This window comes from Salvelinus namaycush, chromosome 24 (genome assembly GCF_016432855.1).
Source record: "Salvelinus namaycush isolate Seneca chromosome 24, SaNama_1.0, whole genome shotgun sequence".
NCBI classification, from domain to species: Eukaryota; Metazoa; Chordata; class Actinopteri; order Salmoniformes; family Salmonidae; genus Salvelinus; species Salvelinus namaycush.
The window spans coordinates 2,244,225-2,267,495 of record NC_052330.1 but is presented as its reverse complement, the minus strand read 5'-3'; positions in this window follow the sequence as shown (position 1 = coordinate 2,267,495).

Below are 23,271 nucleotides of genomic sequence, written 5' to 3'. Positions count from 1 at the left end.
GCACACACCTGTCACCATCGTTACGTGCACCTGCGTGTTGTCAGACTTACCTGGACTCCATCACTTCCCTGATTACCTTCCCTATATATGTCACTCCCTTTGGTTCCTTCCCCATTGATTCTGTGTCTTGTCTGTGTGTTGTCTTTGTTTCCTGTTTTGTATTATGTTCTGTTTATTTATTAAAACACTCACTCCTTGAACTTGCTTCCTTACTCTCAGAGCACGTCGTTACGTTTATATTATAGATTTTTCAAAGTAGCCTCCCTTTGCCTTGATGACAGCTTTGCACACTCTTGGCATTCTCTCAACCAGCTTCACTTGGAATGCTTTTCCAACAGTCTTGAAGGAGTTCCCACATATGCTTAGCACTTGTTGGCTGTTTTTCCTTCACTCTGTGGTCCAACTCATCCCAAACCATCATAATTAGGCTAAAGTCAGCTGATTGTGTAGGCCAGGTCATCTGATGCAGCACTCCATCACTCTCATTGGAGGTGTGTTGGGTCATTGTCCTGTTGAAAAACAAATGATAATCCCACTAAGCCCAAACCAGATGGGATGGCGTATCCCTGCAGAATGTTGTGGTAGCTATGCTGGTTAAATTAAGTGTGCCTTGATTTCTAAATAAATCAGACAGTGTCACCTGCAAAGCACCCCTACACCATCACACCTCCTCCTCCATGCTTCATGGTGGGAACCACACATGAGGAGATCGTCGGTTCACTTACTCTGCGTCTCACAAAGACATGGCAGTTGGAAGCATACATCTCAAATTTGGACTCAACAGACCAAAGGACAGATTTCCACCGGTCTAATGTCCATTGCTCATGTTTCTTGGCCCAAGCAAGTCACTTCTTATCATTGGTGTCCTTAAGTTGTGGTTTCTTTGCAGCAATTCAACAACGAAGGCCTGATTCTCGCAGTTTCTGAACAGTGGACGTTGAGATGTGTATGTTACTTGAACTAAGTGAAGCATTTACAGTTGAAGTTGGAAGTTTAACTGTAAATGCCTTCTAGGCAGAGTCCCTCTGTCCAGTGTCTGTTCTTTTTCCCATCTTAATCTTTTTTTTTTATTGGCCAGTTAGAGATATGGCTTTTTCTTTGCAACTCTGCCTAGAAGGCTAGTCAGAGTATCTAGTTTGAGAAACAAATGTACTTGTCCTCTTGCTCAGTTATGCACCGGGGCCTCCCACTCCTCTTTCTATTCTGGTTAGTGCCAGTTTGCACTGTTCTGTGGAGGGAGTAGTACACAGCGTTGTACGAGATCTTCAGTTTCTTGGCAATTTCTCACATGGAATAGCCTGCATTTCTCAGAACAAGAATAGACTGATGAGTTTCAGAAGAAAGTTGATTGTTTCTGGCCATTTTGAGCCTGTAATCAAACCCATAATGCTGATGCTCCAGATACTCAACTAGTCTAAAGAAGGCCAGTTTTATTGCTTCTTTAATCAGACCAACAGTTTTCAGCTGTGCTAACATAATTCCAAAAGGGTTTTCTAATGATCATTTAGCCTTTTATAATGATAAACTTGGATTAGCTAACACAACGTTACATTGGAACAGGAGTGAGAATATTCCATTAAAAATCCGCCGTATCCAGCTACAATTGTCTACACTGTATTTCTGATCAATTTGATGTTATTTTAAAGGACAAAAAAAAGCTTTTCTTTCAAAAACAAGGACATTTCTAAGTGACCCAAACTTTTGAACGGTATTGTACATAAAGAGCAAACAGGGCCATTCCCTGAACCATTTAATGCTATGAATAGATAGCCTACACTGTAATGGAAAGCAGCAATTTATTCAGTTATTTGAGTTATTACTAAAAGTAAAAAAGAACTCAAACGTTTCACAGCATCATATTGTAAATGATGGTGCATTGTGGGAAAATGTCTGTATTTCGAATGGTACTGTAATTCCACCCCACAGAATACAGTACCATATACTGTATCTTTTTGGGTGCCAAAAAACTTTTGACAACTAGTTGGTAAATGGAATTGTTGTTTATGTCTCATTGCATATTTTGAGACGTGCCTTGTAAGAGGCCACAGTTGTTGCACCCATGAGTTGGAATGCTATACCAATTTAACTTGCATGTGGTTATAGAGCCCCATGCATTTAAAATGGATAGGGAACGGATTGGAGTGGCCGCTAGTCTTAAACCTTAAATTGTTGAGCATTTTTCGATGTTCTTTTGGTCTGTTTTGCCCTGCCAGTTTGGAAGCCTCTAGAAGTGCAAGTGATATAGAACACCAAATATTCATCAAAATGCTGTAATGTGTAAACAGTTAGCAGCCAATCTGCTTGCACAAACCCCTTGTAATTACAGTACAATACTGAGAAATACAAACCCATCGCCTCAATGAAATATAATTAATCCCGATAACAGTAGCATTTACTTTTTTTTACAGTATAATACAGGTTTACAGGCTTGATACCATATTCACCGAACTGCCTGTAAATTACTGTCAAATTCAGTGTAACCCCCTGAGTTCACAAATACTTGTCTCCTCTACAAACAACACGTATCTTACCAAATCTTAAAACGTGTGGCATCCCGCGAGAGTATCCAAGAAACAGCAGCAGGAGCAGGAGCAGCAGCCTGAGGTTGAACCTGAAAACGAGACTAGTTATCAGCAGGGAGGTAATCTTCATGTTGTTTGTAAAATGCACAGTGGTGATCCCCCGTACGCGTTTGAGTCCCCCGGAATTCGGTTTACAGTCTGTTCGGCGGGGTGACGGCAGCCCAGTCGCAGGATCACGGCATGGTCACTCGAGCTTCCCCTAAACCCATTAGCAGTCCCGGCCTGATTCCCGACTTGACTAAGCCAAGAAACTCTCCTCCGGTTCACGAGACGGCGGGACATCCATGTCGGGCGGTACAAATCCGGTGGGGGCTCATACATGGGCTGGCGCCTGGCTCAGGTGAGACACGAGGAGTCGGATATCCACACGGGAGGTATGTCTGTAGAGGAGCAGGAGAGCGCCAAGCAGAGCAGAATCGCGATAGCAGCCTATGAGGCACTTTGGGTTGCATACGCTCCCATTATACTGCACTGCTGCACAGCCTCTGACGTTGAGCCAAGGTTAGTTCGAGCGCGCGATCCAGATAGAGAGAGCCTACAGAAGAGAGAGAGAGAGAGAGAGAGAGAGAGAGAGAGAGAGAGAGAGAGAGAGAGAGAGAGAGAGAGAGAGAGATTGTCACAGGTGCCACAGATCCCTATCTGCATCCCAAAGGAGCTGCTATTTTACAACAGCATGTTTTTCTTCGGATAATTTCATCCACCCACCCGTTGTAATTATGTAACGCTTGTGCTGCGCGTTTTTACATCGCTCTGCAAGTAGCCACACAAACCGAAACCGTTCCACCAGATCTTAAACAGTGTATTGATGTGACTGCGAGACATTGCTGGTGGATTTTGCGGCTCCGCAACAGTTTACCCATTCATAAAAGTAATTGCATTGCTGTGTTATAGCCTATTCATATGCTGGAGAGTAACAGTTCCACATACACCATTACGTTTTACAATGAGTACCCTCATTTCACTCACAGATTGTCCCAATTTGCGACAAAATCAATTGGTTATGTCTATTTTTTCTCATCAGTAACTGAAAGTGGTGATATTGAATAATAAACATGATACTTTTAAAAAAACAAGCAGTTGAGCATTGTTGTTTGAAGAGAAGTGGAGAAAAACGCTAGCGGCCCCTTGACTAGTCATTTCAGCTCCCCTCGCTGTCCCTCTGCGAATTTCAGCACCGTGGACAGCGCCGCACTGAACCTGATTGGGTGGCGGGCTCTGTCTGTAACAAGGTCAATCCGACGTCTACATTGGCAATGCAGCATTTACGGTGACATGGCCTCCGCAGAAGTCAGGACATTCATACTTCTTGATAATTGTATATTTCATTGTACAAACTTGAGAGGGGGAAGACTTGAGAGAATTGTGAGAGTTGAAATTGGCAGAGAAGAGCAAATCCATAACACAGCTATTGATATTAAGTGCTCGGGGGCACGAATATTTAACCAATATGCAAATAACTTCACTAAAAGACTTAAAAGCCTTCGCTCCGTGTGTATTAACCATGTCACAACCGACTCCAGCAATAGAAAGCCAAAGCCTTACGCACTAACTGCAAATGAGAGATATATCCCTGACAACCGATTACAATCTGTGTAGATATAGAAACACAATAATTGCTACGCGTTCGTGGTTTACTGTGTATTTCAAGTAGCACGTTTCTATGTGAGTACACTCCAACAACTGCAGTTCAAACGGTTGCAATCGGCACGGAGTGTACACGCAAAGGTTTTGTCGAATTGTACAGTGTGCGCACTATCAGCTCCGGGGCCCTGCAAGTGTAGATTCAGATTCAGCCGGGTTTGATGATGAGCCGCGGTAAGTACAACAAATAGGCCCTGCTACGAACGGGTGGAGTGGCGATGAGAAGGATCTAATCTTCAGCACCGAATGGATGGATATATGAAGTAATTTTTGGGATCCTTCCCTAACCCCCACCACTCCACCATAGCCCCAACCCACGGGTTAAACAGTGTTATTGTATGTGGTATCAAGTGTGAAGAAGTGAATGACTGGCCTGTGTGTGTGTGAGAGAGAGAGAGAGAGAGAGAGAGAAAGAGACTACACTGTGTGTGTGAGAGAGAAAGAGTGCGTGTGCGTGAGTGCGCGTGTTTCCTTGAAACAGAAGCCAAGGTGCAACAAGTGTGGGTTAATCAGATGCAAATATAATTACATCAACCAATCAACCAGCATTTTTTCTTAACCCTTGAGCATTGGGAAAGTCAACGGGTCTCTATTCAAGCATACTCTGAATATATAAACATCTAGATAGCAAAATATTTTTGCCAAAGACACAGCAGTGTCAATGTCCATACAACACTGGGTTGGGGATGTGCTTTGGGTTGCGTGGGTTCTACAAACAAATACTCTGACTGCAATGTGAGAATATCAAACACAACGAGGCACTCACCATCCCACCATCTGTTCTACTAGCATAATTATGGAGAAAAGCTGGGTTTCGCTAAGCCTGCCGAGCCTTGCACCCAGCGTGAAAGGAATGCTTACTGAGCCGAGGTAAGAAGACATCGACTGATGGAGAGAAAATTATGCTAAATCTGCTACTGGTACATCCCCTCTGGTGAAACAGTGCCCCCTGTCATGTAATGGAGGTACTTCAGGTGTCGTCATAAAACCAGATTTGGAGAACGTCTGGGCAATGTGCATCCATCCAGCTAGTGTAATAGGATTGATGGTGGGGTTAAGGTTGGGGTTATGGTGTTTATGGAGTAGAATTACATGGAGTGTAGCAGAGGACGGTCTTTGAGTTTTAGCCCTGTGGTTTCTAGTAGGGTGAAGTCTGCATGCCTCTGTGTCTTTTGGGATTTTGTACTTCTAGGCCTCCATTATTCCAGTATGTCTTTTAGGATTTTCTAGTTTTAAATGCTTTACGGCATACACAAATCATGTTTTTGGGTTGTGTATGTTTTTGGGTTGTGTAGTTCTAATTGTTTGAGGGCCTAGATAAACCCAGTGTATTTAGGATTTTGTAGTTCTGATGACTGTACATAAATCCAGGCATGGCTGTAGCTTTAGAAGAGGGGTTCAATGAGGTCTGTTTGTACAAATCCACTTATTAATACTGTAATATTGGAGTGGCTCTATTGTGACTGGGCCAATTACAACTGTGAGTTTAAAACAGTTTCCATAATGTGTTTTGGAGGGGTTTTAGCCTATGGTACGCTAAGGGAAAGATAACATGCATGGAAAGCCTTCCTCTCTCTCTCTCCCTTTCTCTCTCTCTCTCTCCCCCCCCCCCCCCCCTCTCTCTCTCTCTCCCCCCCTATCTCCCCCTATCTCTCTCTCTCTCCCCCTATCTCTCTATCTCTCTCCCTAATAATTCCTCTTTTTCTTTTCTTAAGGGAAAGATAACATGCATGGATAGTCCCCCCCCTCTCTCTCTCCCCCCTTTCTTTTTCCCTCTCCCTATATTTCTCTCTCCCCAAATTCCTCCATCTCTTTGTCTATCTCCCTCGCTCTCTCCCTCTCCCCCCCTCTCTCTCGCTCTATGAGCTGGTGGAGACACAGTGATGACAGAGGCAAGAAAACCATGGAAACGGGAGACTGATGCACTGTGAATGGTGAGAAGACCCTGAAAGAGAACATGCTCATTCACGGTAGCCACACAACATGCTGAATGGGCCCTTCTAGTGCTACTGCTACAGTATTCTGTTTAGTACACATGCTAGAGGTAATGCTAAAGATGGAAATTCAACAGCTTTTCAAATGCTCACAGTTATATTTTTCCTTACACATAACTGAGCAGCTAAATGTTTTTTATTTCACCTTTATTTATATTCTTGCCTCATTTGGCTCAGCCGGCGCACACCCCACGTCCTGCTTCAGCATGTTCGTCAGCATGTTCGTCAATTAAGAACAATTTATTGTTTACATTGATGACCTGTCAGGGAGCGGGCGTAGCACGTCTAACACACAAATAGGCTAAACAATATCATAGATACAACATTCAAAAATACACATAATGCACAGTCAGTAAGACATTCAGTAAGTGTCACGCCTGCTCCCGCTCCCCCTCTCTGGCGCTTGAGGGCGACAGGCTGCCCTTCATTACGCGTCACCATCACTATGCGCTGCTGCGCAATATTGGACTAACCTGGACTCAATTACTTTGTTGATTACCCCTCTATATCTGTCTGCTCCTCAGTTTATCCCCTGTGTTAGCATTGATGTCGTTATTTTTCCGCTGTTCCGACGCTATTTCTGAGAGGGGAGAGAGACATGCCTGCACACACACACACTCCAAAACATAAGTACACATTCCAGGAATGAGTTGATGACTTACCCTTTCTATTGAATAAAGACACTGAAAGCACCAGGCTAGAGAGAGCCAGGGCTCAGCTTCACTGATTGGGAATGACAAGGTCCTAACTCCCAGCATTAGACAGTGGAATCACCTTCCTGGATTGGGACCAAAAGAGGCCAACAACCCAGCCAGGAATCAGCTCCACAAACTGACTGAAAGAGCCCAACACCCAGCCAAGAACCAGCTCCACAAACTGACTGAAAGAGCCCAACACCCAGCCAAGAACCAGCTCCACAAACTGACTGAAAGAGCCCAACACCCAGCCAAGAACCAGCTCCACAAACTGACTGAAAGAGCCCAACACCCAGCCAAGAGCCAGCTCCAAACAACTGGGAAGGACAGTGTCCCATCACACACAACCCATGATCGTTTTCCCAGGATCAGCTCTCTTGGCTGGAAACGAAACAGCCATCAAACGGGAACATCGACAAACGCGAGCTAGCAAGGGTAATATCACTGTCAGATTGTAAATAGCCTGAGATTTTTCCCACTGTCGATCACAACACAAGGTGAGACCCAGATGCAGACAGAGGCAGCAGATGGTTTGAGCTCTGGTATTTATTATAATCCAAGGGATAGACAAAAGGCAGGTTGGGGACAGGCAAGCGTTCATAGCCATGGCAGAGTCCAAACCGGTACAGGGCAGCAGGCAGGCTCGAAGTCAGGGGCAGGCAGAGTGGTCAGGCAGGCAGGCTCAGAGTCAGGACTGGCAAGGGTCAAAAACAGGAGGACGAGAAAAGAGCGACTGGTGGAAACCAGGCGCTAAGAGAACAACGCTGGTTGACTTGGCAAACAAGACGAACTGGCACAGACAGACAGAAAACACAGGTATGGGCGACACCTGGAGGGGGGTGGAGACAAGCACATGGACAGGTGAAACAGATCAGGGTGGGACACCGCCCCATACTTTATAAGCCCAATGTGTTTGTCCCATTCATCTGTCAGCATCCATGCTCTAATAGCTTTTCAGCCCAATATTCCCAGGTAAGCAGAATTCTTCCAAGGTTGTTGTTCTGATGGGCAGAAGAGCTGCTTGACTCATGTTCACATCTAACCGCCACAGCCCAGCATGCTTTACTGCTTGATAGTCAATTTGTAAGGGGTGTTCAAAAGGTGAAGGTGTAGGGCAATAATTTGATTTATCTAGCTGAGTAAAGTAGAGATGGGGGGGGGGGGGTGGTTCTTCGAAAGTTGGGCCATACCAATTGTCTTTTCAATGTTTTATGGGGGTTTACAGGTATGTACCATGTTAGAACAGATGGGTGAGAATGGTGCTCATAAAACCTTTGGGATTGACTTCATTGACGTGCATGTAAACGGTTCAAAAATCTAGATCGGACCTACAGAAAGACGCGATCAGTACCGTTACTTACAAAATAAGATATTATGGTGGATGTAGCTGGTCTACTTAAAATGAGTGACAAAAGAGAGAAGAATAGAAGACAAAGTAGTTTGATTTCATTGCGTCCCCTCTGTTCTGTGTGCCACAATGAGGTCTGTTGAGCCTGGTGCGGCTAGTGCTCTCCTCTCCCCTTCCTCCTCTCCTCCATAAATCACCTTTGCATACAGTCCCTGGGTCTGGGACTGAGGGACTTTTTTCTCTTTCTCTCGGTTGCTCTCCCTCTCTTTGTCTAGCGCACTTTGCTCTACTTCTCAATGAGGACACCTCGCTGTAACAGCGATTTGAGTCCACGTGTGTGTGCATGAATGCATAATGTGTTGTCTGTCTGTCCTCCCTCCAGCTTTCACTGGTCAAACTCCATTTTAAACTCATATCAGAATGCCTTACACTCACCCACGAGTCAAACACAATTTGACTGAGAATGGAACACAAAATATGTTAATTTGACAAAATCTGGATCCCTTCTAGCCGTGACCCGCCGCCCTGGCCTTATCATGACCATTGCATTTGCTTGTGTATTCATTTAGCCTGCATATCTCTGCCCTGTCCCCTTATGGAGCAGTTGTGGAGCTCTTTAGTTATGTTACTTGTAATATTATTTTAGTGCTATCCTGATTTTATATAAATTACTAATAATTCCTCTTTATTCTGTACTTTCAGAAACTACACTCGCATACAGTATTGAACATTAGTTGACAACATCATAACTGAACCTGTACATATTTCGACAGCTTTTGTATGCTAGAGACATGCTGTTTGGAGAGGGAGGGAGTGGGGAGGTGGGTGAGACGTTGTCAACATAATTGCGTGATGGAACTCTATTTGGTTTGTATGTAAACTGTATGTTCAATTACAAAACCGTGTTCCGTAATCATCTCCCTTGATAGCTGGCGGTGAACTACGTGACCATTGAGGACAGCGGTGTCGATCAGATGGAAAAAATATCTTATTATACCACTTGGTGATTTTTCCCAAGCGCATGCCACAAAGCGGTTCATCGTGTACGCCTTATCCACTGCCCCCATTTTGTGATTATAGTCAAGCACAGTTTGGTTTTATCTTTCTCGCCCATCGGGTGGTCCACCTTCCCTGTGGCGTTCTCATCTCCTGTAGCTCCAAGGCATAACGATTGGTCTCCTCCACTGTGTCTCCCACCAGCTCCTCTGTCAGAAACCGCTTGATGCACTCTGCCTCAGAAGGAAATGGCAAGGGGCTTTGCACTCCAGACTGGGACTCAAAGCAAACAGCAGGTCCAGGTGGGGTGAAATGTCTGGAGGCCTTCCAGCTACCACAGTCCTCCTGTACTTCACCCACTGTTGGTGTTCCTCCATTATCTCCTTTGAAAGACATTACTAATGTTACAGCTTAGCCCACTAGCTACATACATAAACAACAACACTAAATGGCTCCAAATAAGTATCAGGGGTGATGTAATTGGCTGCCAGTATGGTGATACTGATTTGTCTTCACAGATGGTTTGTTTACATAGCAGGTTAGGATAATTAACATGGCAGGTTTGGAGAACTAATGCAGAAGGTTAGGTGAATTAACACAGGCGGTTAAGAGAATGAGGGTTAGCGTTAGGTTTAACTATATTGCTAGTTGTTATCAACTGTTGTCCCCGACGTGAGCACTAGATGGGGATGTTGTAGGCCTAACTCCTCCATCTAGCCACAAAGGTAAAAACGGAAACAAATCCTCTGTGGTGACAAATGATCAGTATCATAACACCGGCACAGGCCGCATGTATCATTAAATCCCTATCAGAAAATGGTTTGTGTGCTAATCATTTCTGTATTGACTGTTTTATTAACGTTTTCAACTACTGGTGACAAATCATGCGTTCTGATTCTTGCATAGATTGTAATGGACAGATGATGTGTGTAAAATACTTTTTTGATGGTTGTACTGATTAGGATGAGCTAATGCTAAGTATTTGCCGGCAATGTGTGGCGCCATGTTTGTTGACATCATTCAATGTATCCTGGGTGTCACGTACACGTCTGCCAAATCAAAATTGTTACAGCAAAAAGAGTTGAAGGGATGGTTTACTTGTATTTCGAGTAAACTTCCAGTTGTGACTGAAGGGAAGTAAAAGATGGTAGATCACACTTCGCCTTCAACAAACAGACCCAACTCAATTTGTCTCTTACCTTTGGTTGACCCAGATAAACAAACATGGCGGTGCGCACAAACTCTACCCACCGTGGGATAACTTTTAGGAAATGTTTAACTCAATTATTTAAATCACTGGTGAGCTCGCCTGTGATGAATTGTAAAACGTAATTGCTGTTAGCTAATTCAAATCGTTTTTTTAACAGCTGAGTTGGCGAAATACAACCGCTTCTGTTAGCTTCCTCTTTACTTAGTTAGCGTTAGGACTAATGTAGCGTACATTTTCCGATTTAGATGAGAACTGCGAAGGAACAGTGGCCAGCTCAAAAGCTGACTTGCATAAATTGTAACTCGACGGTCTAATGAAGTTTTCTAATCACACCAGTTCGAGCGTATGCTGCAGTCAATGACAAAAAGCGCCCTCTTTGGCCTCATGGGTGGAATGTTAGTATTTCTCATATTTCATGAATATATTTTTTTTACTTTATTTATAGATCTTCAGATATAACAGTACAACCCCTCATTCTCCCATCCATCCCCTCCCTCCAAACCACCCACCCATCAAGGCATCTATAAAGTAAATGAAATAGGAAAGATAAACAGTACTAGAAACAACGGGACAAAAAGTTCAATAAAAGTTATCAGCGCAAATGGCCACTAGAACAGACACGACTGCTTACCAAACTATGCAAGTTACACTAAGTAAAAGACAGGCTCTCCATGTATTTTATTAATGGGGCCCAGGTTAAGTTAAACTTTTGTCGGGACCCATGCACAGTGTACCTGACCTTCTCCAGAGGCAGAGATGACATCACCTCCTTCACCCACTGCATAAATGAGGGTGGCTTTGTAGACTTCCAGTGAAAGAGAACAAGGCGACGAGCTAGCAGCGAGGCAAATGCTTTCTCATTCGCCTGATGCGTGGTAGCATTCTGGTCTAGGGGAAGTACCCCAAAAGTGGCAGTGAACTGGTTGGGGCTAAAGGTTGTATTACACATATGTGAGAATGCATCAAAAATGGGGTCCCAGAGGCCACTCAAAGATTGGCATGACCAAAACATGTGTCCCACAGTCACGGGACACTTGGGGTCAACATTTGGGTATATGTTTGCCAATCTGCCATTTGAGTAATGGAGACGGTGCAAAACCTTAAACTGAAACGACCATGCCTCATGCAAAATGTGTGGATACGCTCAATACTTTGTTGCCACATATCATCGGGTAGCTTGCCACCTATGTCTTGCTCCCATACAGATTTTGTATTTGCAAAGGAAAGCGGATTAATGTTCTGTATTATGTTGTATAATCTGGAGATTGTGCCCTTCAGATAAGGGTTAAGCTCTAAGCACCTCTCGACTGGACACTTAGTGGGCTCGAGTGGAAATTAAGGGAAATGTTTTTTGGCAAAGCTGCGAGTTTGCAGGTATCTAAGAAAGTGGGTATTGGGAATATTATGGTCAACCCTCAGAGAACGAGACGAGTGTGTTATCACCAAATAGGTCACAAAAAAACACCAGACCGTTCCTATGCCAGAACTGGAAGGCCGGGTCAATCTGCAACGCTGGAAAGAGATGATTAGATGTCAATGAAGAGAAGCAGCTTCCTTGTTTAAGGCTAAAGTGATTTCGGGAATTGAGACGAGATTTTAAGGGAGTTCTTAACAATGGGGTTCAAAACATGGGTGCCAAGGTTCATGGGCAGTGGGGAGCACAGGAGCGAGACCGGAGAAGTTGACTAACTCCACGATGGCCCAAGTTTTCAAATGTAGAAACCCAAGAACCACATTTAGATACAGTATATTTGCTGTAGTGGTGTAACAGCTTGGTAAGGCCCAACCCGCCTGCGGGCTTAGGTCTCTCTAGACATACCTTTCTCATTCGTGGTTTTGACTTATTCTAAATGAAGTTGGAAATGCAGCTGTCCAGTTGTTTGAACATCGACTTTGTATACCCGTGTGTACCTGTGTGTACCTGTCTGTTCTTCATTAAATGGTCAACTCCCCACACCTCCCCACACCTGCTTCTCATCTCCAGGAACAAGATCAACCCTACCTGGATACCTGGATGCCTGATAAGCGGAACAAGAGAAGGGTGTTCCTGGAGCAGCTGGGAAAGGCACGTGTAACCCCACACATTCAAAGACGTTAGCTCCTCCCCCGCACAGCAGCCTCTGCAGCGCTTGTGAAAGCTGTTCAGGGGGCTGATTCTTGTCCTGATCCACCTGAGACTGCAGCTGGGGCAGGCAAGAGGAGGAGATGCCAATTCTGCCCCCAAAGAAGGACTGTAAAACAAACACTATGTGCTGCACGTGTGAGAATTACATCTGCAAAGTCCATGCGCACACACTTGCATACTGTCCTACATGTGCTAATTAGAGTTGATTGATTTATGTTCTTCGTGTTTTTATTTTGTATCTATTATCCTATTTTATTCTTATTTATTGTTGTTGTTTATACACCTTGTGGGTGGGGGCAATGGTTAAAAAAATGGGAGAACACTAGTATTTTGTTATTGAATTCCTCATTGTACAGTATATAAGAATATATCACTATGTTGCCAAGTTCAAGACTGTTATTGTTTCCCTTCAATAAAATGCATTCAAAACTACTTTCTGCACATTTATGCTACTTTCTTAGACTCTCTTTCTAAAAAATGAATGTTTCCACTTTTGCAGAACCTCTAGCAATAAGAATAATAAGAATAAACCTCTACTTTAGTAAAGAAAACAATTATGACAGGTGTGTTGTATTAAAAACTAATGGTGTCCACTGATTAAATGCAGTCTTTCTGCAAAGTAATATGCCTGTTACTCAGGCTCAGAAGCCAGGATATGCATATAATTGGTACCATTGGATAGAAAACACTTTGAAATTAATGTATGAGATTATAACACAATTGATATGGTAGGAGAAAATCCAAAGAATAACCAACCAGAATCTTTATTTTTTTTTGAGAGCCCATGCTCTTGCAATGGAAAGCTATGGGTCATATGGAATTCCAGCTCCCAGACTGCAATTTCTATGGCTTACACTAGATGTCAACAGTCTTTGTTCAAGGTTTCAGGCTTGTTTCTTCCCAAACAAGGGATAATTTTGAGTTTTGGTACGGGGAGTCAGAGTTGGAAATCAGTCTGTGCGCGAGTGACGAAGAGGACACGCACCGGCTAATTTTTTTGGCCTATTGAACATACTTGTTTTCGCATGAAATATTATAGTTTAATTACATTTTAGGGTACCTGAGGATTACATAGACACATATTTTGACTTGTTTTAACAAAGTTTAGATTCCTTTCTCTGCATGTTGAACTAGTGGAATACTCAAATCGATGGCGGCAACTTAACAGACTTTTTGGGATATAAAGAAGGATTTTATCTAACAAAACGACACCACATGTTATAGCTGGGACCCTTTGGATGACAAATCAGAGGAATTTAATATTTATTCGCTATTTGTGATTTTACGAAGTCTGTGCTGGTTGAAAAATATGCAGACTGTAATAGCAGTTGTTATTAACAGTTGACATTAGAGCATATGACAACAGGATGAACAGTTATCTATAACAGGGTTTCACAACCCTTTCCTTGGCCCGCCCAGATATTTAACTTTTTTTTTTACCCTAAACTGGCACACCTGATTCAATTAGTCAAAGGTTTGATGATTAGTTGATTAATTGAATCAGGTGTGCCAGTTTTAAGTTTAAAGTTTTTAATATCACATGCACAAGTGAAATGCCTTTATTGCAAGGTCTAAACCCAACAATGCAGTAATCAATAACAATGTAATACTAAAAATAACATAAGGTAGAACAAAAACACACAATAAAAAAAATTCTAAAATAAGAACACGAGAAAGTAAGTAAACATACTACATATGTTAGTTCCAGCACCATATTTGCAATGTGCAGGGATAGTGTAGTGATATAAGTAGATATCTTTAAGGGTAAGGTGACTAGGCATCAGGATATATGATAAACAGAGTAGCAGCAGCGTATATGACGATTTCATGTGAGTGGGTTTGTGTGTGTGTTTGTAGAGTAGGTTTAAATGGATATGCATATTATGATGGAGTGAGTGTTTGTGTGTGTGTTGGAGTGTCAGTGTGCGTGAGTGTGTAGGGCCCTGTGAGTGTGCACCGAGAGTGCAAAAATCTAAAGAAATTACAAGGGTCAAGTCAGATAGTCTGTGTAGCCGTTTTGTCAGCTATTTAGTTTGCCATTTAGCAGTTTTTTGGGCATGGGGATAGAAGCTGTTCAGGAGCTTGTTGGTGTCAGACTACCACTTGCCATGTGGAAGCAGAGAGAACAGTCTATGACTTTGGTAGTTGGAGTCTTTAACGATTTTCAGGGCCTTGAACCCGATCGAACATCTCTGGAGAGACCTGAAAATAGCTGTGCAGCGATGCTCCCCATCCAACCTGACAGAGCTTGAGAAGATCTGCAGAGAAAATTGTACCTTTATTTAGGCAAGACAGTTAAGAACAAATTCTTATTTTCAATGACGGCCTAGGAACAGTGAGTTAACCGCCTTGTTCAGGGGCAGAACGACAGATTTTTACCTTGTCAGCTCGGGGATTTGATCTTGCAACTTTTTGGTTACTAGTCCAACGCTCTAACCACTAGGCTACCTGCCACCCCAAAATGGGGGGAAACTACCCAAATACAGATGTGCCAAGCTTGTAGCATCATACCCAAGAAGACTCAATGCTGTAATCGCTGGCAAGGTGCTTCAACAAAGTATTGAGTGAAGGGTCTGAATACTTATGTAAATGTGATATTTCAGTATTTTTATCATCTTTCGAAAAAAATCTAAAAACCTGTTTTGCTTTGTCATCATGGGTTGTTTTGTGTAGATTGATGAGAAAAAAAAACAATTGAATCCATTTTAGAATAAGTCTGTAACATAACAAAACATGGAAAAAGTGGTCTGGGGTCTGAATACCTTCCGAATGCACTGTATGCGCCCGATCGGGGGGTGGGGGGGGGGTTCTTGCTAAGCAAACAGTGGGGCGTCCTTTACACTTATCAATCAAATGAAAAGGAGAAAATATATTTGTTAGTTTGAGTACTTTATTTACTCCACTGTACATTTCCTTCACCTTTTTACACAATGTGCCTCGGTAAGAGGATGAACACGTGTCACCATATAACACGTACATGTACACCAGCGTCCCCAAATGACACTGTTATTAATAAGGAAAGACTAACAAAAAACTAAATGATTTTCATACTTACACACCAGTCAGTGAAGACACCGCCAAAAGCCACAATAAGCCTGGTCTTATGCAATGCTCCTCTTCTGCTCTGCAGTGAGGGGGTGTAAACTAATGACCCCCCCCCCCACCTTGACTCTCCAATAACAGCCTGCGATACTCCCTGCTATTCATACATCAGCATTAAACTTTGTCATCTGAAGTGGCCGGCCTCATATTTTACACTAAATTGCGCTTTGGACTGGATGCCAAGGTACAAATGACAACATGCAGTATACTCATTTATCATTCCCCCCCCTCATGTTCTGTCCCCCTCTCTGTCTCCATGGAAATCAGTAGTGCCCTCTCTTACTATGGTGAAGGAGCTGACTGCGGACATTCTGCTGACCGTGAACCTTATTTTCAGAGATGGGCACGGTAAACTACGTTTTGGGAGAGCACACACACACACGAGCACAAGCGCGCAAACACACACACAAAAAGCACAAATGCGCAGGCACACACACACATTCAGGCATACACACGTAGAGCCACATGGACATATACAGACACATGCACACAGACAAGCATTACAATTAGGCATGTGTGGCCGACTGCCCCGATTTGGTCTTATGTAGCAGCGTTTGAAATTGTGTTTTTAACATTGGAATAAAGTAGAGACTCAGAGCTAGAACATATTATATCATACACTGCAGTTGAGGAACAATGGGAAGTCATTCTGTTTTGAAAGTTGATAAACTTGTAACCTCACTTTTGAGAAAATGGCCCTTGAATGTTTTGTGAAACCTACTGGAGAGCTCTATTTTTAACCCCCATTCAGCATTGTTCACACCTTCTTAAGCCTTAGCCCCACCCATATCTTTAAGGATTCACATGTGAGGCCATGTGCTAAACAGTGAGTATGGTAGTGTAGAACCAAATATTTCAAGACTAAAGGCTGGTTTATACTACTTCTATCGGCATGTCTGTATACAGTTGTTGCAGTGACATCATGAACATTCTACTGTCGTCCGACATCAAACTTGTCGTTGTCGTTATGAAAAAGTATGAACACAAAACGACAGGATGCATGACATCAGCAACCGGGGGTCGAAAATAGCATAACTGGTGCATTTTAACACCAATAAACCCATCCGTTTAGAAATGTATTTAATTGTAACGTCTGCTTCCAACTCACACCCTCAAACACGTAGATCCCCTGAACGCAGCTCACTCTCCAGATCCCAATCACCTGAATTCGAATCACCTGTTCACACACCTGTATGCCATTATCACACACTATTTAGTTCAGTTCTTTGCACCCCATCACTGTGAGGTTTTGTGACACATGTCTTTCAGAGCTCTGTTTTTCCTGTGATTTATGCCTCCGGTGTATGATAGTGAAGCAGGAAAAAACTAACGATGCCTTTTGCCTGTCCCCTGCCTGTACTTTAGCCTATCGGATTTCCTGTTATCTACCTGTTGCTTGATCCCCCAGACTATGTTACTAGCCTTTCCCTCTCTGTACTGTTGCCCTTTTGGACCCCCTGTGTATGACCTTCTGCCTGACCCTGGACCCAGCTACCTGCCTCCTCCTGTGGTCCTTTGCAATAAACACCTGCTGCGCCCTGCGCTTGAAACCAGCTCTCTGTCTCCCCTCGTGTTCATTACAAGCATATGTAGTTGGGTACAGAAGTAAGACATAGAGTTGAAAAAAACCTCTTGCAGGGGAGCAAGCACACCACCCCATTTTAGCTTTTGTCCTGATTTGAAACTGTTTTTCACTGTCCTCTATTTGTAGTCGCTACACAGCAGAATCTCGAGTTGAGATCATATATGTAAGAGCAGAAAGGTAAGCTGATTGTCAGGACCCCTCTTTTCTCCATAGAACCACTTAATTTCCTCGCTCTGAACAAAGATGGTTTGTGCTGACGAGTAAAAACATCACACAGCCTCCCATTCTGTCTCTACCGGCCTGATCAATGAAGAGGTTATCTTTAATAACGCACAACCTCTTTGATGTCTCTCCTACTTAGTAAGAGTTTCAATGTGTCTTTCAAAGTCCAAAGCAATTGATCCATAATGTTGTTTGATATTAGAGAGAGAGAGAGAGAACTGCATATATTGAAAACAGGTGCTTCCACACAGGTGCGAAAAGTGCAAATCAATCCCAGAACAACAGCAAAGGACCTTGTGAAGATGCTGGAGGAAACAGGTACAAAAGTGTCTATATCCACAGTAAATCGAGTCCTATATCGACATAACCTGAAAGGCCGCTCAGCAAGGAAGAAGCCATTGCTCCAAAACCGTCAAAAAAAGCCAGACTAGGGTTTGCAACTGCACATGGGGACAAAGATTGTACTTTTTGGAGAAAGGTCCTCTGGTCTGATGAAACAAAAATAGAACTGTTTGGCCATAATGACCATCGTTATGTTTGGTGGAAAAAGGGGGAGGCTTGCAAGCCGAAGAAAACCATCCCAACCGTGAAGCACGGGGGTGGCAGCATCATGTTGTGGGGGTGCTTTGCTGCAGGAGGGACTGGTGCACTTCACAAAATAGATGGCACCATGAAGATGGAAATTATATGGATATATTGAAGCAACATCTCAAGACATCAGTCAGGAAGTTAAAGCTTGGTCGCAAATGGGTCTTCCAAATGGACAATGTCCCCAAGCATACTTCCAAAGTTGTGGCAAAATGGCTTAAGGACAACAAAGTCAAGGTATTGGAGTGGCCATCACAAAGCCCTGACCTCAATCCTTTAGAGAATTTGTGGGCAGAACTGAAAAAGCTTGTGCGAGCAAGGAGGCCTAAAAAGCTGACTTAGTTACACCAGCTCTGTCAGGAGGAATGGGCCAAAATTCACCCAACTTATTGTGGGAAGCTTGTGGAAGGCTACCCAAAACGTTTGACTCAAGTTAAGCAATTTAAAGGCAATGCTACCAAACACTAATTGAGTGTATGTAAACTGAAAGAAATAAAAGCTGAAATAAATCATTCTCTCAACTATTATTCTGACATTTCACATTCTTAAAATAAAGTGGTGATCCTAACTGACCTAAGACAGGGAATTTCTACTAGGATTAAATGTCAGGAATTGTGAAAAACTGAGTTTAAATGTATTTTGCCAAGGTGTATGTAAACTTCCGACTTACTGTATATATGAGATCAAGCCCCCCCCCCCCCCAAAAAACGGAGTGAAAATTATGTTTGTACTGTTACACAACACATAGCCTTATAGCCTATCGCATATTATGCACGGCAGAAAAACATTTAAAAAATATTAAATATGTCTTTGATACATAATGGGTCTAGCCTACAATCCAAAATTAAACAAATTATATTAATCGCCTTTGAGCGTGGACTGTATTTTAATGTATAATGGATGGACTTATTCTATGCTCAAGAAGTTATATTCCTGAGTCTGGGAGAGAACGTATAGGCTTATAAGCGATGCTATTCGTGCATTGACTGTGCAGAGCGTCTTCGGAGTTCGCCTACAATTATAGTGAGATTGTATTTTATTTTGAATAGCCTAGTAATAGAGATTTTTTTTTGTATTTTCATAATTAATAGGCTGACACATTACCTTTAGCTACAGAATATCTCAACACAGTGCGTTTCTATCTCCTCCTCTCTTTCCTCCTCTCTTTCCTTCATTCCTTTCTTGAGTGCGCAGAGAGAGGGGCTGTGAACAGTTTAAAGAAATAAACATTTTCGGGGTGAAAACACGTTACTATCGATGTTCCTAAATTAAGCACTGGGTAGCTGGTAGAACAGGGTTGGATAGCCCATGGCATATAGAGTTTGGGCGGAATATCACCTATCGCGCACTGAGAGGCTGCTTGCTCCTCAGTGGTTGACATGTGGAGTGAAATAGGTATTCTTATAAGCATTTCTATATGCAATCCCATGTGAAAGCAGAATTTTGATGGTTACCACTAAAAAGAGGAGGATCCCAGCTGCTACTATATTTATTTCTAAGGTTAAGCACAGCTCCACTATAAAACCAGAGTAGACTACCGCATGATTGAAATACGAACTGCAGGAAAGCTGCCATCTCACACCATTTGCATGACAATAACCGGCTGACAAAATGTCATGACCACCCAGCCCTACCTAGGATCAGTTTTGCCTTTTAGATTATAATGACTTGAGCAGAGGTGTATTCCAGAGAGCAGGATTAGTGAGTTAGCGATATCTGTCAAACCAGACTTTGAGCAAACTCACAATTTCTGGTTCCAGAAAGAGAGCTCGACATATAGCCTGATCGGAAATCTTAACAATGAACACTCTGAAGAAAACCTGCTACCTACTAGGTTAACTTAGCATCTCCATCAGTCAGATTCTTGTCCAAGAATATGGCCCGTCCATATAATCAAGAAGGATTTTTACAGAGTAGCAGGTACCCTACAGAAGGCTGCGGTCAGTTGACTGCCAGCAATGCTTTGCTAATTTCAAATGAATAGGAGAGGCCAACATACCTTGTAGAGTCTTTCTTTCAGATACATTGAGCGCTTGATTAAGCCTGTCTGGAGTGCCATATGGATGGAGTTTCACATATGCCACATTTGAGACTCTAAATTGAGCTCAGGTGCATCCTGTTTCCATTGATCATCCTTGAGATGTTTCTACAACTTGATTGGAGCCCACCTGTGGTAAATTCAGTTGATTGGACATGATTTAGAAAGACACACACACCTGTCTGTATAAGGTCCCACAGTTGACAGTGGATGTCAGAGCAGAAACCAAGCCATGAGAATGAAGGAATTGTCCGTAGAGCTCCAAGACAGGATTGTGTCAAGGCACAGATCTGGGGAAAGGTAACCAAACATTCCTGCAGCATTGAAGGTTCCCAGGAACACAGTGGCCTCCGTTATTCTTAAGTGGAAGAAGTTTGGAACCACCAAGACTCTTCCTAAAGCTGGCCGCCCAGCCAAACTGAGCAATTGGGGGAGAAGGGCCTTGGTCAGGGAGTTCACCAAGAACCTGATGGTCCCTCTGACAGAGCTCTAGAGTTCCTCTGTGGAGATGGGAGAAACTTCCAGAAGGACAACAATCTCAGCAGCACTCCACCAGCCAGGCCTTTATGGTAGAGTGGCCAGATGGAAGACTCTCAGACTATGAGAAACAAGATCCTCTGGTCTGATAACATCAAGATTGAACTCTTTGGCCTGAATGCCAAGCGTCACATCCGAAAGAAGCCTCGCAACATTGTGCTGCCACCACCATGCTTCACCGTGGGGATGCTACGGTAAAGCATGGTGGTGGCCCTTCGGGGAAGCATGTTGGTGGCAGCATCATGTGGGGATGTTTTTCAGCGGCAAGGACTGGGGGACTAGTCACGATCGAGGGAAAGATGAACGGAGCAAAGTACAGAGAGATTCTTGATGACAACTTGCTCCAGAGCGCTCAGGACCTCAGCCTGGGGCAAAGGTACACCTTCCAACAGGACAACAACCCTAAGCACACAGCCAAGACAACACAGGAGTGGCTTCGGGACAAGTCTCTGAATGTCCTTGAGTCTCCGATCGAACATTTCTGGAGAGACCTGAAAATAGCTGTGCAGCAACAATCCCCATCCAACCTGACAGAGCGTTAGAAAATGGGGGGGGGGAACTCCCCAAATACAGGTGTGTCAAGCTTGTAGCATCATACCCAAGAAGACTCAATGCTGTAATCGCTGGCAAGGTGCTCCAACAAAGTTCTGAGTACTAGGAGAGCTAGTCAGATTCAATCAGCATTTTAACAGCAGCAAACGTCTGAGACGTGACGAGTGAGAAGACCCTGTTAGACTGAAAGGATGCATGGATATAGGATAATTGAAATTCATGTAAAAACAACACCTGGGTTCAAATCGTATTGGTTTTCTTTCACATACTTTAACTGCGCTGAGCTTGACTTGCGCAATTGAACCAATGGAACAGTCACAAAAGTGCAAAATCCACCAATCTGGTACTCCAGGCAGGCTCAATTTAGCATCAAATGATTTAGACGAAAAAACAAATACAACTTGAACATAGGTCTGTTGGAGACTCATGTAAAAACCTCACTCACCAGCTACACACAAAAAAAATGCAGCTGCCAAGGACTGGATGGTACAGTAAGTTTAAGGGGGAAATAACATACTGCATTATGCATGAGGAGTGTGAGAATACAACCCACAGTGGACAGGGTACATCCCCGTAGGTGCATAGCGAATGTTGTCTGTGAATACTGTCGGTGTTGTGTTGCGTTGTAATACAATACGGCTGTGACTCAGAAGGTAGCTAGGGGAGAGACTGATGTTGGGTTTTTGTTAACCTTTTACCTTAAACATACAATGTTTTATCTACAGAAGCATGGGTGGATGTGGCAGTGAAGGAATATACTGTTTTTACGTTATGTGTATACTTTCTGCCGGTCACATTCTGTTGAAGGTCCCCAAAGCACACACATCCCTGGGTCGCTCCTCTTTTCAGTTCGCTGCAGCTAGCGGCTGGAACGAGCTGCAACAAACACTCAAACTGGACAGTTTTATCTCAGTCTCTTCATTCAAAGACTCAATCATGGACACTCTTACTGACAGCTGTGGCTGCTTTGCGTGATGTATTGTTGTCTCTACCTTCTTGCCCTTTGTGCTGTTGTCTGTGCCCAATAATGTTTGTACCATGTTTTGTGCTGCTACCATGTTGTGTTGCTACCATGTTGTTATCATGTTGTTTTGTCATGTGTTGCTGCCTTGCTATGTTATTGTCTTAGGTCTCTATGTATTGTTGTGTTATCTCTCTTGTCGTGATGTGTGTTTTGGCCTATATTTAGATATATTTTATTATTTTTAATCCCCGCAGGAGGCCTTTTGCATTTTGGTAAAATATAATTTGTTCTGAACCGACTTGCCTAGTTAAATAAAAATACCATGCGAGTGTGCTTGGTGAATGATATCTGTGGAGTTAATAGTTATGCAAAAGGTTAAGCTGTGTATAATTGAAAAGCTGTCCATTGGTTTGATTTACAACCTTATTGGCTGATTGTGCCAAAGTGCTGAGTCTGGATATAATCCCATGAGAGTGTGTGTGTGCGTGCGTGTCTTTGTGCATGTGTTGTGAGAGAGCGTGAAAGCGATGGAGTACAGAGCGGAGAAGAGATGGAAAGAGAGACAGTTCAAAGGAAAAGACAAATTGCTGAACAAGAAAACAGGGGATGATCTCTATGTGTGCATGCATGACGAAAAAAAATATTCACTGTATACTAGCCTCGCTTTTTTCCAATTCCCCTGCTTTTCAGGAATACCTTTGGGAATATCGAAATAAAACGAGGGTAAGTTACACAGATGTCAAAACCGATTCTTCTCATTGGGATACGTTGCTTCGTAGGCCATTTGTTTACCGAACACGCAGCGGTGGATTTTTTTGTTTACCCATCGTCGCTAGTTTGTTTGGAAGGCGAGGTCCTCAGAGTACACCCAAAAAGGCAGCTGTGTCTTCGGGCTGAGCTATAACTAGCAGCAGATACAATGCTTTAGCACTAACAATCAGACCCAGGTTAGCCCTCCCATCGTGTGCACACTTATCCGCATCAAGGTCCCTGGGTTGAGGGCTGAGTCACTGCTTGAGGCTGCATGGGTTTTATTTAGTGTACTACATGAAAACATGATTTTACATTAGGGAACGCAAAGTTCCCTTATGG